This window comes from Syzygium oleosum, unplaced genomic scaffold (genome assembly GCF_021117445.2).
Source record: "Syzygium oleosum isolate NSW1041296 unplaced genomic scaffold, Sole_v2.1 Sole_v2.01, whole genome shotgun sequence".
In the NCBI taxonomy this organism is placed as follows: Eukaryota; Viridiplantae; Streptophyta; class Magnoliopsida; order Myrtales; family Myrtaceae; genus Syzygium; species Syzygium oleosum.
In genome coordinates, this window is record NW_026607485.1 from 32,494,656 (window position 1) to 32,508,567 (window position 13,912).

The 13,912-nt window shown below is 44.6% G+C and overlaps 1 long non-coding RNA gene across 3 annotated transcripts; it reads left to right on the forward strand.

Moving 5' to 3' along the window:
- Positions 1-2,972: 2,972 nt before the first annotated feature.
- On the forward strand, positions 2,973-11,539 carry LOC130138258 (uncharacterized). 3 transcript variants are annotated; one of them, XR_008816654.1, is made up of 6 exons: positions 2,973-3,248; positions 4,192-4,283; positions 4,578-4,951; positions 5,077-5,143; positions 10,911-11,076; positions 11,153-11,539. It is a non-coding gene; the product is annotated as an uncharacterized LOC130138258 (long non-coding RNA). The 3 variants fall into 3 exon arrangements; XR_008816653.1 differs by having other exon boundaries at positions 3,236-3,357; XR_008816655.1 differs by having other exon boundaries at positions 3,236-3,357; positions 10,956-11,076.
- Positions 11,540-13,912: the final 2,373 nt, after the last annotated feature.

Below are 13,912 nucleotides of genomic sequence, written 5' to 3' on the forward strand. Positions count from 1 at the left end.
TTAACTTGGGCTCTCCCAAGCCCATACCATATCGCGACTTAGGGTTTAAGTTTCTTAACATGCAGGTGATTTATATCAAGGAGTCGTCACTAATCGATTTGGGGTGGGCCGATTAGAAACCCAAATAGGGTGATGGGAGAATCACCCTATTCCTGCAAACCAGAGATTAACTGAATTCGGGGACTTGGTTACACTAGTTAGATAACTAATGCCCTTTCGGTACCTTTTCACCCTGTTCATTTCTGAAAATATTTGTCAGGCAATTTGGATTGATTTTAGGACATTTCTCCTAACATGTGAGGTGATCAAGCGAGTGCATAATCAGAAACGATCAGCAATCAGGAACACAACAATTCATGCAGCCTAAGGTTCTAACCTTAACTAAGTCAGATGACATTCAAAACACAACAGCTCATGCAATTGTATTAAAAACATGCATAACAATACAACGGTAATAAAAACTATCATGCAAAATACTACCGCGCAATCCTAGGCTTATCTAATTTAAACATGGTAAATTATGCACAATAATACTACAATAAATTAAACATTTAGAATATATCACACAATAATTTTTTTTTTAAAAAAGATCTTTTCTTTTTTATTTTAAAAAAAATTTAAATTTTTTTTTTCGAAAGAAAAAATAATAATAATACAGAAAAAGAACAAAAGAACAAAAAATGTAAATTTTTTTAAAAAAAATTTTTAAAAATTTTTTTAAATTTTTAAATTTTTTTAAATAAAATAATAATAATAAAAAAATAATAATATAATATTAAACCGGGTCGGGTCGGATTCGACCCGGGCGTTGACCCGGGTCAACGGATCCGACACGGGCGTTGACCCGGGTCGGATCTGTTAATCTGGGTCGGTCGGAATCGAACCGAGTCAACGGATCCGACTCGGGCGTTGACCTGGGTCGGATCTGTTGATTCGGGTCGAATCCGACCCGAACATACATACCCGCGAGGAGGGCGCGGAGAGGCCAAAATTGGCCGTCCGCCAGAGGTGACCCAGAACAGGCCGCCGCCCCCAAATCGCCCGGCTAGGACCGCACGTGTAATTTGTGCCCACTCACACTGAGCCGCCGTCGGACCACCGTTCGCCGGCCGGCGATGAAACAAAAACCAGCCTGGTTGAGGCATTTCGTCAAACGCCTGGCGGGTGCGTGGAAGAACGAGGGATTCCGACCTCCTCCGGCGATCCGGTCGACTCCGGAGGCTTGGGTTCACCTCCGACGGCGACTAGGGATCGGGACCGACGACGGTATGGGCTGGGATTCACGCGAAACGGCCGGCGCAAGTCCCGGCCCGACCATGCCAAAAAAAACAGGGGAAAACAGAGGAGCTTCTCGGCCGAGGGGGGCTCACCGGTCGACGGCGCGTCTGGGTGGCCTTTCGGTTGCTCCGTGGGCGACGGCGACGCTGCTGGTTCTCCTTCTTGCTCTGGCGAGCTCTCGGTTTGCTTTCTCTCTCCCTGTTTTCTCTCGGTGCTCTTTTTCTCTCTCTCTCCCTGTTTTCTCTCGGTGCTCTTTTTCTCTCTCTCTCTCTGTTTTTCTCTCAAAAATCGCCTCTGGCTCGGCGGCCGGAGGTTACGCACAACGGCGAGGCTGACTGAGGCTCCCTGTTCACTCTGTCTCGCTCCGTCTCCCTCTTTCTCTCGGGTCACGCTCTCTCTCCAGCTGCTCTGTTTCTCTCTCTATCTGGCCGACCGGGACTCTCTCTCTCTGGCCTTTTATAGGCAGCGTCCCCCGGCTCCGTTGCGTCGGCAATGACGACGGCACTGCACCGCCTACACCACCCATGACTTTCGTGGCCATGGCGAGCCGGTGCAGAAGCGAGGGTCCGGTTCCTGTGGCGAGGCGAGAGGGAGCGAAACGAGGGGAGAGAGAGGCGGGAAAGCAGAGAGGACGGGGCCGGCAATTAATGCTAGTCCCGTCGGCGTGCTCTCTCGGCCTTCCTCTGGCCAGATAGCGACGGCGAGGAGCGGCGCCGCCGTGCGTCGGCGTGACGTCGCGAACAGAGGCGAACAGGAGAAGGAGAGCAACGGGGGGAGAAGGAAGAAGAAGGGGCTGGGCCGGGTTAGGCCCAGCCGCACGGGCAAAAGAAAAAAAAAAAAGGAAGAAGAAAGAAGCGGGCTGGGCCCGCGGGGAGGGGAAGAAGACAAAAAACAAAAAGAAGAAAAGGGCCGAGGCCCGCGGGGAAGAAAGAAAAAGAAAAAGAAAAGGGCCGGGTCGGCCCGGCCCCGACCCGGCCCGACTCGAATTTTTTTTTTTTTAATTAATCTTCTCTAATAGACCCTATTAATGCAAAATGTGCCTAATTTCTATATGCAATGCATTTAAATAGAAATTTTTTTGTTTTAGGAATTAAAGAAAATTAATTCCTAAATTTTGTGTAATTAATTTTGGGCGAATTAAAAATAGGTGTCAACATCGATTTTTTTTTAATAAAAAAATCCCAAAGCCCTTTGCAAGATAAGATTTGCCAAATACTACTTGGGCCAAAATAGCTTCACAGAGGATTTTTTACCAAACGCAATTTGCATTTTTCCAAGGGGCTTTAAGTTAGAGGTATTTGCATTCTCCTAAAATCTCTTGGGAATACTGAACCAAACGCATCCTTAAGGGATAAACTTGAGTCATGTTGGGGTAGAACAATCCATAATGTTGCTCTAATCCAGCAGGCTTGAGGTCCTCATTGAACAAGGCAAACATGTATGCCTCTATTCCCTTCTCTGGGCTGAGAAAATATTTACTAGTACCATACTATCACGTCATTCTCCTACATGGCATATATGCTCCATTAAGAAATTGACACGCGTCAAGTGACGTGGAAATTAAAAAAACGAAAAATTAAAAGTTTTCAGGCTTGTCAGCATCCTCTCCCTCTCCTCATTAATTATGCGCGTGCTCTCTTTCTCTTTCCTGCATCTTCTCCTCCACCCTCTCTCTTTTCTCTATTTCAAAAATTTCACGCCTCGCACCTCCCTCTCTCCGTCTCACAAAACCTGACAATCATCTCTGGATGACCATCGCCGAACGCGTTGCTGGAAAACGACGGAGGCTTGGTGGAGTGGGAGTCGAGGTCGGAGGGCTGATGGCACGAGCTTCCCTCTGAAGAAGAGGTCGTCGGAGAGAGAGACAGGCGCAAGTCATGGTTCTAGCCAGACGACCCAGAAGAGAGGCGAAGTCGAACTCCATGTCGACGCCGTCGCCGTCCTCATCGCTAGCTCTGCATTCACTGGCAGTAACATCTTCTTTAGTTTCCCGCTTGTCCTGCTTCCGTCTCTCCTCTTCCTCCCGCTCCTCTGCCTCCGTCTTGAGGTGATTAGGTGATTCGTTAAGCAACACCAACGGTAAGCTTACATTTTTGCCTTTCTTGACTAGTGCAACCTTACCATTGCTGCTGCTGTTGACTATTGCTTGAAATTTGTTGCCCTTAGTTGCCCTTGATTTTGTGCATCGTTAAGAGAGAGAGAGAGAGAGAGAGAGAAAATCGCTTAAGAAAAAAAAAGCCTTTTCCCTAAACGCGGTCGAACCTCGCTCACCTTTGCCCGTTGTCATTAGCCATCGGGTCTTGGGAGGGTACAAAACCATCCCTGTTCTTTTTTGCTTTGTGTTCAGAAGCATTGAAGAGGTGATGCCGTGCTTGATTGTTGTTCATAGTTTGGACTTGTGTTGAAAGTGTACACAACCTATTCGACAAATTGTTCATGAGATTTATTTGCAAAATAATACTTTCTATTGTCAAATCCGAAGATTAATCAATGTAGTTTGCATGTTATAAACCGATTAATGGTCATCGAGAGTCTCTTCTGCCTTGTTTTTTTTTTTTTAAGAATGAAGAAAGCCTTGACATGTTGAGAACTAGTTTAGCTTGAAGCATTTTCTTGAGCATTTTGTTTCATAACAAAGGCTTGGGTGGTATACCTTCTTCGCATGTCCTATATTTTGTATGAATGGTGGCTTGTCCACTGGTGGTAAACTTGCCATAGCCATATTGTGTATTGTTGTGTTTCATGTACTGCTTTTGGTGGTATACATATGCTGCATAAGCAGGAAAGGCATGATTATGACTTTACACTGCTGTTATCTCTAGGGGCTAGTTTTAGATAGACTTAGTTCGAAAACTAAAGATTTTCTTTGAGTAACAAATGTGATTGAATCAAGTGACTGTATGACATCTACAGCCTGGCTAAATGGAGTGCTGGAGCAACAATCGACACAACCACCAAAAACTGTTATGGTGAGACAATGCCGATGAGCAGAATTGCATATCCAGGTGAATACCTAGAGCAGATGAGAGTTGTAGATGAAGTACTTAAAGACATACATAGTTCTGCATATCTTATCGACATAACAATGCTCTCAGCTTTGCGAAAAGACGGACACGCTTCTATCTACAGCAACAAACTGATCCATGAGCAGAGGGCTCGCCTACGATTACAATTAGATAAAATCATTAAAAAAGTGGACTTATGGCAATAAATGCATAGGGTAGCTTTTTACAGGAAAAAAATTTGAACAATCGCTCAAATTTTATCTTCTTCGTCCCTTTTTACTTCTCTCTTCACAGATCTCAGCGATTACGCTCAGAGAACTCCATTTCACTTCGAAGACCTTCATCGCAAAGACCGCCACTCGACTGCCACTTTCGCTTTGAAGACCGACTACCGCTTCAAAGACCTCCGTGTTGGCCTCCCCATTCCTCTCCTCGACGCCTCGGCTGGCCCTTGCCAAGACCCGGACCCGACCCACTTTACACCTTCGTGGCTGGCTACTTGCCCCTGTAGGACCCGTTGCCCAACTGGAGCAACTGCCTTCCAAAGGAGACGATCCTCCTCAATGGCTACGACACGAGCATTGGTTTGTCGTCATGGGGTTCCTACCGACCCTAACCCTCCGAAGGAAAGATGATTTATGCTAACGTCTAGCCTCCGTTGTCGCAAGGTACATAGTAAAAGACTGATCTGATGCTATCTTTTCTTTTTCTTTTTTAAATTTCTGGTCTTAGTGCAAGATAAGTATGATCGCTTTGTTTTTTGGTGCTGATTTCGATGCATTCGAGGTTTCAGCGAGGAGTTCCAGTTGGTCATTGATGCTTCTATGGTGAGAACCGGAAGAAAGGTGACTCTATCTAAGGTAAAGTTCATAAAAGCTACCTTTTTTAATATGCCTCTTGCCAAGTTGTGAGAATCAGAAGGAAAATTACAGGCAAAATCCATGTATGGAACAAGAATAATGATTTCATCTTGCTACTGCATCAAGCATCAATGGTATGCCATTGTGATATGTTGATAAACTACTACTCTGCTAGTGCCATATTCCGGTATATGTTCTGCCATTTCACCTGCGGAATATAGTGATGGACTCTGAAATATTTTGCTTGAATAGCCTTGATTCACTTGAGAGTGTAGAACCATCCTAGCAAGATGTATTTTATGTGGTTAGATGTGTCAACCTCTTCTAATAAAAAATAAAGGTTTGTAGAACTTCATGAATGAACAAGACCATTATTGTTGATTTCAATAATAAATTGGAAGAGGTTTCTCGAAGTATCACTGCATGATTGTACAGTGTGGATTGTTAAAGGGTATAATGGTCTTTGGGATTTTGATGTGTATATCTACCGTATTTTCTGATCAATAAAAATATACATCATTATTCTACTTACATGGTATCAGAGCCTAAACCCTAAAATTACCGTCGTCCACCACCAACCACCGTAGAACCCAAGACCGGCAACCTCATACAAGGCCGGCGACCTCATCCCGGCGTCCCGGCGAAGCGCCGGCGACCCGGCGAAGCGCCGGTGAACCAGATCTCGAGGTCGCCCGGGCCCCGCGGGCCGCGGCGAGCAGATCTCGAGGTCGCCCAGGGCCGTGGCAGCGGCGAGCCGGACCTGAGGTCGCCCGGGCCGCTGGCGCGGTGAGCCGTTTGAGGTCGCCCGGGCCGAGCTGCGAGCCGACCGAGGTCGCCCGGGCCGCGAAGCCATTTCCGGCGCCGATTTAAGTCCTCCAGGCGTCGATCGAAGGTTTCCAGGCCAGGCGACCCACTTCGACATCTTCTAACGTCACTAAGTGAGGAGCGACCCCTTCTGATGGCTGCTGATTGAAGAGGAATCGAAAAAGAAGAAGAAGAAGAAGAAGAAGAAGAAGAAGAAGAAGGAGGAGGAGGTGAATGTGTTCTAAAGTTTGACTTAGTTCTTTGATATGCTTGCGGGAAGGGAGATTATCGCTTGTGTATGTTGGTTTGGATGATTGGATGTGATGTTGGTTTGGCTAATTGGTGATTACGTGTAGTGCTTATACATGTAGATTGAGAGAGGGGGCGATCTTGTTGCGTATAATTTGCAGTGCGGGCGATGTGTTGATTGGTTCGGATTTGGTCGATCATTTTGAAGTTGTTGTGATAGGTTGTGGAGTTTTGTTTCTGGTTTAGTGTGAGTGATTATGGCAGATAAGAACAAAGGAGTATTGACTGAAGTCGTATCTACATCTTCTAATCGTTTGACTGAGGAAAAATTAGCTGGGATCACCAACTTTCAGCATTGGAAGAGAATTGTGGTGATAGTATTGACCGGAAGAGAGCAAAATCACCATTTGACAGTGCACGAACTGCTTGCGATACTAAATGGGATACCATGGATGCCGAATTCTTGGGCAAATGTGGAATTCTATGGAATCTCACGTGGGCGCCTTAGTTACACATGCCACTCTCGTTAAGGATTTGTGGGATTACTTGAATGTTCTTTATTCTGGGGAAAATAATCTCTCAAGGATCTATGAAATCTCCCAAGATTTCTTTAGAGCTGACAGAAAGAATCGGTCTCTTACTCAATTTTTTGCTGATTTTAAACAAATGTATGAGGAGTTTAATCATCTTTTGCCAATTACCTCGATGTTAAGACGATGCGGGAGCAACGAGAACAATTGGTGTTATGGGATTTTTGGGAGCACTTGGACCAGAGTTCGATGCAGTTCGTTCACAAATTCTTGGAGGAAATACTGTGCCTTCACTAACGGAGACCTTTTCTCGGGTCTTAAGGGTTTCACGTGAGTCATCTAAGGATATATCCCCCACAGGTGATAGTTCTGCCTTGGCAGTCCAAGGAAATCGAGGTGGTGGTCAAGGTCGTGGTGGTGGTCGTAGTGGTCGTGGCTTTAATAGTGGTGGTAGTGGCCGTGGGTTCAATAGAGGCCAATCACAGTCATACGGTAGCATCTCTAGTGACAAAGGGAGTAATACCGGACTTGCACGAACATGTCATTATCGTGGTATGCCTGGACATATTCAGCGTTTTTGCTATAAGCTTCATGGAAAGCCCCCTCATTCGGCTGTTGCTAATGTAGCCAATGCAGTAGAGTTGGGTGTTTCTTCGCGGTCTTGAAGGAGGAACAGCGATTAGAATGTCGGAAGAGGAACTTGCTAGGTACAATCGGTTCAGTTTCTCGGCCAGTTTCCTCTTCCACAGCTACTTTGCTCCGGACGGGTAATGCAACAAGCATGTCTTTCATCTACCTCTCGCCCCTGGGTCATTGATTCAGGTTCTACCGATCATATGACTGGATCTTCAGGTATCTTTTCTGTCTTTCACGAGTCTTCATCTAGTGTTACATTAGGCGATGGCTCTCTGTCACTGATAAAAGGGATAGGCACGTACCACCGACATCCTCCATATCTTTATCCTCCGTCATGTACCTCCCAAATTTTCCATTTAACCTTATATGCATTGGTCATCTTACCAAAGAATATAACTGTTCTATAACCTTCTATCCTGATTCCTGTGTTTTTCAGGATTTGAAGACGAAGAAGACGATTGGTAAAGGACATATGTCAGGGGGACTATATGTGTTTGATAATGCTACCAGTGTAGCTTGTTCAGCAGTTTCTCCACATCAAGTTCACTATCGCTTGGGACATCCCTCTTTAGCAAGTTTGAAGAAAATTAATTCTCGGTTTCATTCTTTATCTAGTTTTGAGTGTGAGTCGTGTCAGTTTGGAAAATTGCATCGTATTAGTTATAGTTCAAGAGTCAATAAACAAGCTTCTCGGCCGTTTTCTTTAGTTCATTCTGATGTTTGGGGTCCATGTCCTACTGCTTCAAAGTTGGGTTTCAAGTACTTCGTGACTTTTGTAGATGACTATTCAAGAGCCACTTGGCTATATCTAATGAAAAGTCGTTCTGAATTATTCTCTATTTTTTGTGCGTTTGTTAATGAAGTACATACTCAATTTTCTGCTTTTGTTTGCATTCTTAGAAGTGATAATGCCAAGAAGTATTTTTCTAGAACATTCTCTGAATTCATGTCCCAACGGGGCATTCTTCATCAATCTTCTTGTTCGGATACACCACAACAAAACGGTGTAGCCGAAAGGAAGAACCGTCACTTGTTAGAAATTACTCGTTGTTTGATGTTTGAAATGAAGGTAGATAAATCCTTTTGGGCTGATGCTGTTATGACAGCATGTTATCTTATCAATCGCATGCCGTCCTCTGTTCTTAAGGGTGCCATTCCTCACTCTCTTCTTTTTCCTTCTGACCTTTTGTTTCATTTGCCACCTCGTATATTTGGTTGTGTTTGTTATATTTGTGACCATCGTCCAGGACTTTCCAAACTTGATCCTCGATCCCTTAAATGCATTTTTGTTGGGTATTCTCGTACACAGAAAGGTTACCGTTGTTATTGTCCTTCTTTGCATAAGTACTTCACCACTGCAGATGTTTCCTTTTTCGAGTCTACTGTCTATTTTGATAATTCGATGGAGACTCTTACAGTGGATGATGATTCCTTAACATATGTTATTATGGAATCAACACCCACTTCGGACTCTCCAGTTATTCCTCCACCTGTCCAGTATGTTTATAGTCGACGTCCTCGTTAGCATGTGGAGCCCCTGCGAGATGTACCTCAACCTATCTCATCTACTTCGTCTTCTCAGCTTTGAGGTAAGTCGGTCACATGCGATCTCGATATTCCTATTGCTCATCGCAAAGGAGTTCGTAGTTGTACCAAACACCCTATTGCCCAGTTTGTCTCATATTCTGGTTTATCTGCTTCTTGTCGAGCTAGTCTAATGACCATTGATAATCATCCTATTCCTAAAGCATTCTTTGAAGCATTATCTAGTCCAGTGGGGCGGCTATGGAAGAGGAATTACGAACCTTGGACCAAAATCGAGACTTGGGATCTTGTTCCTTTGCTGCGGGAAAATGACCATTGGATGTAAGTGGGTATATACTGTTAAAGTTAACCCTGATGGTTCTCTTGCTCGTCTCAAAGCTAGACTGGTTGCTAAAGGGTATGCACAGGCTTATGGGGTTGATTATGGTGATACTTTTTCTCCGGTGGCTAAGATGACCTCCGTTCGTCTTTTGTTTTCTTTGGCTGCGTCTGCTTGTTGGCCTCTATTTCAGCTCGATGTAAAGAATGCCTTTCTTCATGGAGATTTACAGGAAGAGGTGTATATAGAGCAACCACCAGGGTTTGTTGGTCAGGGGGAGTCTGGTCATGTTTGTCGCTTAAACAAATCTTTATATGGCTTGAAACAGTCTCCCAGAGCCTGGTTTGGGAAGTTTACTGAGGTGGTACTCCAGTTTGGGTTGTGTAGATGTACTGGAGATTATTCTATGTTTTATCGAGTTTCTGGAGCTGGTCGGATATTCCTTGTAGTTTATGTGGATTATATTGTCATAACTGGAGATGATTCTACAGGGATTAAAGAGTTGAAAAGGTATTTGCAACACGAGTTTCATACAAAGGATTTGGGTCTTCTTAGATATTTTACGGGTATCAAGTAGCACGGGCGAAGAAAGGTATTTATATCTCACAACGAAAATATGTTCGGATTTGCTTACGAGAGACGGGTATGCCAGTGCTAAACCACTTGGATACACCAATGGAAGTGGGCTCTAAATTGACAAGCGAGAAGATGGTGATGTTGGATGATCCGCAGAGGTATCGAAGACTTGTTGGAAAGCTAAATTATCTGACTATCACTCGACCTGATGTTTCTTTTCCAGTGAGTGTTGTGAGTCAGTTTATGTCTTCTCCCCGTACCTCACATTGGGCTGCTGTAATCAAAATTTTGAGATACTTGAAGAAAGCTCCCGGTCGTGGTCTCATTTATCAGGATCATGGTCACAAAAGGGTGGAAGCCTTCTCAGATGCTGATTGGGCAGGATCTCCTATAGATAGGAGGTCTACATCAGGGTATTGTACCTTTGTAGGAGGAAACCTAGTATCTTGGAAGAGTAAGAAGCAAAGTGTTGTGGCTAGATCAAGTGCAGAATCAGAATACAGAGCTATGGCTCAAGCTACCTGTGAGCTAGTTTGGATGCGTCAATTATTAGTTGAACTTGGATTTGAAGACCCTGCACCGATGGAGTTGTGGTGTGATAATCGAGCAGCTGTCCATATTGCCTCAAATCCAGTTTTCCATGAGCGTACCAAGCATATCGAAGTTGATTGCCACTTTGTCCGTGAGAAACTTCAAGCTAGAGTTATTTCTACTAGTCATGTTAGGACTGGTGAACAACTAGCTGATATTTTTACCAAATCTCTAGGGGGAAGTGGGATTGAGTATATTTGTAACAAGCTGGGCATGCTTGATATCCATGCTCTAGCTTGAGGGGGAGTGTTAAAGGGTATAATGGTCTTTGGGATTTTGATGTGTATATATACCGTATTTTCTGATCAATAAAAATATACATCATTATTCTACTTACATGGATTATGGAGTAAAAGCATTATCATTCGAACTTTTGATTTGTAGTTTGCATTGCCCTTTTAATCTTTGTACTCAGGAACAACAAGTGATGTAGGAAGTATCTTTGCATTGCCCCCTAACCAGCTCCCATGTCTAATTTTGATGAAGTGTCTTGTTGTGTTCATTATGCTGACTATAGCCATCAGTGCATATTTGTATTAAATGGCGGCTTGTCCACTAGCAGATCAATTCCGTTCAAGTGGATCTACAAAAAGTGGAAGGAGGGTTTGTACGTGACATCTATGGGTACAGCTGATAGTAGATGGGCAATAGTTATGCCTCGCGATGCAGGATTCTCTTATCAGGTCTTGCAAATGGTGAAAATTTCTGCTTGTTATTGTACGCATGCATAAGTTGCTAATATAACCCTTTCTTATTTAGGTGTTCGAACTAGATTTCCTTTATCCCAGTGAGGGTATTCCTCGGTGATGGGACTCTGGATATTGTATAGAAGCAACAGCTGCAACGTGGGACCAAGCTGCATTCGTTCACAGTAGAACACGAAGAAAATTCGCAAATGAGACTCTTCAAACTTCGGCTTTTCCGTGCACACATGTGAAGGAAACACGCAGCACCAGCTTCTACTTAATTGTCATGATTGTTTTGGGGCATAATAAGGTTATTTTGAAGGATTTAGTTATTGATATTTGGACACAGGAAACTTTTGGCATATAAAGTTGCCCTTCTAATATGCTTTGTTTTTGTTTCATCTATTGTGGCATTGTTTGCAATTTTGAATGAGCAGAGATTAAGCCTACTGTTCTTGAACTCAGTTTAATGTTTCTTCAGTTGAAGTGTTTAATATCGTTTTCATCTTGTGCAAATGAATAGGATATCAAAATCAAATATTAGAGTGACAGTTTAACCCAATGTTTGCTTTTGCAATAGTTGTCACATTTAAATCAATGAGAGGGCTGATGCCTCTTTGGTTCATATTCTCATTTGTAAAAGTATAACTTTGGGAGATGCAATTGCATCCTGAACACATCCAAATCATTACACAGAGGGTTCATATCTTCAACAGACTTTAGAACAGAAATTAAAAGAAATTAAAAGGATGTTTGTAGAACTATCAGAGACGTGTTCTCGCAAATGAAGGAATGTGTTCAGGAGCTAGAGTCGTCACTTAGGAGAAAGAGAGGAGGTGATTCTAGCCTAGCAAGTGAAGTCGAGTCATACATCAAATCTAAGAAGAGACCGCTGTCGTGACCTTCCCGAACCGGCGCTCGCCGCCTAAGTGGTTTGGGTAATGGATTACTAAGTTAAACCCAGCTCGAGCTCTCCCAAGCCCATACCAATTCGCGACTTAAGTTTAAGTTGTTAACATGCAAATCAATTTCATTTAGGAGTCGCCACTAATCAGTTTTTGGTGGGTCGATTAGACACCCAAGTAAAGCACGGGAGAAATACTTCACTTCTACGAACCAGAGATTCAATGGGTACGGGGACTTGATTACACTAATTGATCAATTAGTCCCCTTTCGGTACTTAACCTTGTTTAATTACCGTCTAATGTGATCACACTAATCGAGAGTCTCAAAATTCGATTCCTAACCAAACTAGGGTAAGCAATAACCAATACACGAACCTAACATGCCTAATCAAGTACATGCGAGGTTAAATTAAACACGCAATTCAAAGTGTGTAAACCAAGTAACGTGCATTCAAACACGACACTAATCACACAATAGGGCAAGAAAAATCAATTCCAAAGTCCAAATAATATTTTTTGATTTTTCGAATTTTTTTTTAATTTTTTAATTTTTTTAATAAAATTTTTTTTAATTTTTTTTTAAAAAAACATTTTTAATATTAAAATAATATAAAAACGGACTCGGGTCAGATCTCCATATCTGACCCGGATCGAGACTGACCCGGGCGCATCGGCCCGGATCGAGACTGACTCGGGCGCACCGGCCCGGGTCCACAACCGAACCGGGCTCATTTATTGAGCCCGATTTGGCAAATTTTTTTTTAAAAGGGAAAGGGCTGAGCCTGAAATTTTTTTTATAAAAAAGAAAAAAACAAAAGCCCATAGTCCAACAAGAAAATAGAACCCTAAAGCCCTAAATACACCGGCCCACAACCTATTCTAGCCCGTTTAAACGAAACCCTAGAGCCAAACCCTATCCGGTTACGACCCGTTCGACCGACTCGGTTTGCGACCGTCGACCCGAATGCCAAAACCCTAGCGCCCGCGACCCGAGTGCTCGACCCGACCATCAGCTACTGACCCGATTCGCTTGGAAACCCAGCTTCCGTACCTCCTACCACCGCCCGACGCCGTGCCTCTCGCTGTTGCCCGACGCCGCGCCTCCTACCGCCGCGCCTGCACCGGCCGGCCCGTGTATCGGTTCTTTCGAGCCCCGACCTTTGCGGTCGGGGTTTCTGGTCTGGCAGCCGAGCCCGTGCTCAACCGCCATTCAACATGCCCTGACCTCTATGGTCAGGGCTGTAGTCCTGCAACCAAGCAGGCTCGGTCGCCGCTCGACCCATGTTTGCCCGGCTTACATTGTCGGGTTTCGTCTCTCCGCGGTCGAGTCCATGCCTGGTCGCTGTTCGTCTCGTCATTACCGGCCAAGTGCGAAAAAGAAACCCTTTGGGACATTACAACAAACAGGTAGGGTGTGCCGCGAAAACGGAAGATTCTCGGTTCGACCGGGGCTTAAAACGGACCGGGATTCTCAACACAAGCCACACGAGCAAGCAGGAGCAAACACGAGGCATCACTGGCCAGAACTCGCGCGAGCCGGACGGCCGCGAGTTCAGGCCAGTGAGCCCGAGAAATAGGGGAAGCAAAAAAAATAGGGGAAGGAGGGGCAGCCATTACGGCGCTCCCTATCCGGCTCGACGGCAACGAACGGGCGGCGAATGTGACAGATTGGGCTTCGTCCGATCACCCCGCACGCCTCCGAGCCGAAATCCTCGGGAAATCGACCCTGAATCAAACCGAACAAAAACCCGACGAAAACTCGAGGCCGAGACCTACCACGAGAAATAGAACGGGTAGGAGCTTCACAGGCCACGGCTAAGACGTGGCGATCACCGACGGAAGGTTGCCTAATCACCGGATCTCACTCTCTCGAGAACTCTCGGTCTCACCCTCTCCCTCCGATCTCTCTCTCCGTTCTCCCCCGATTT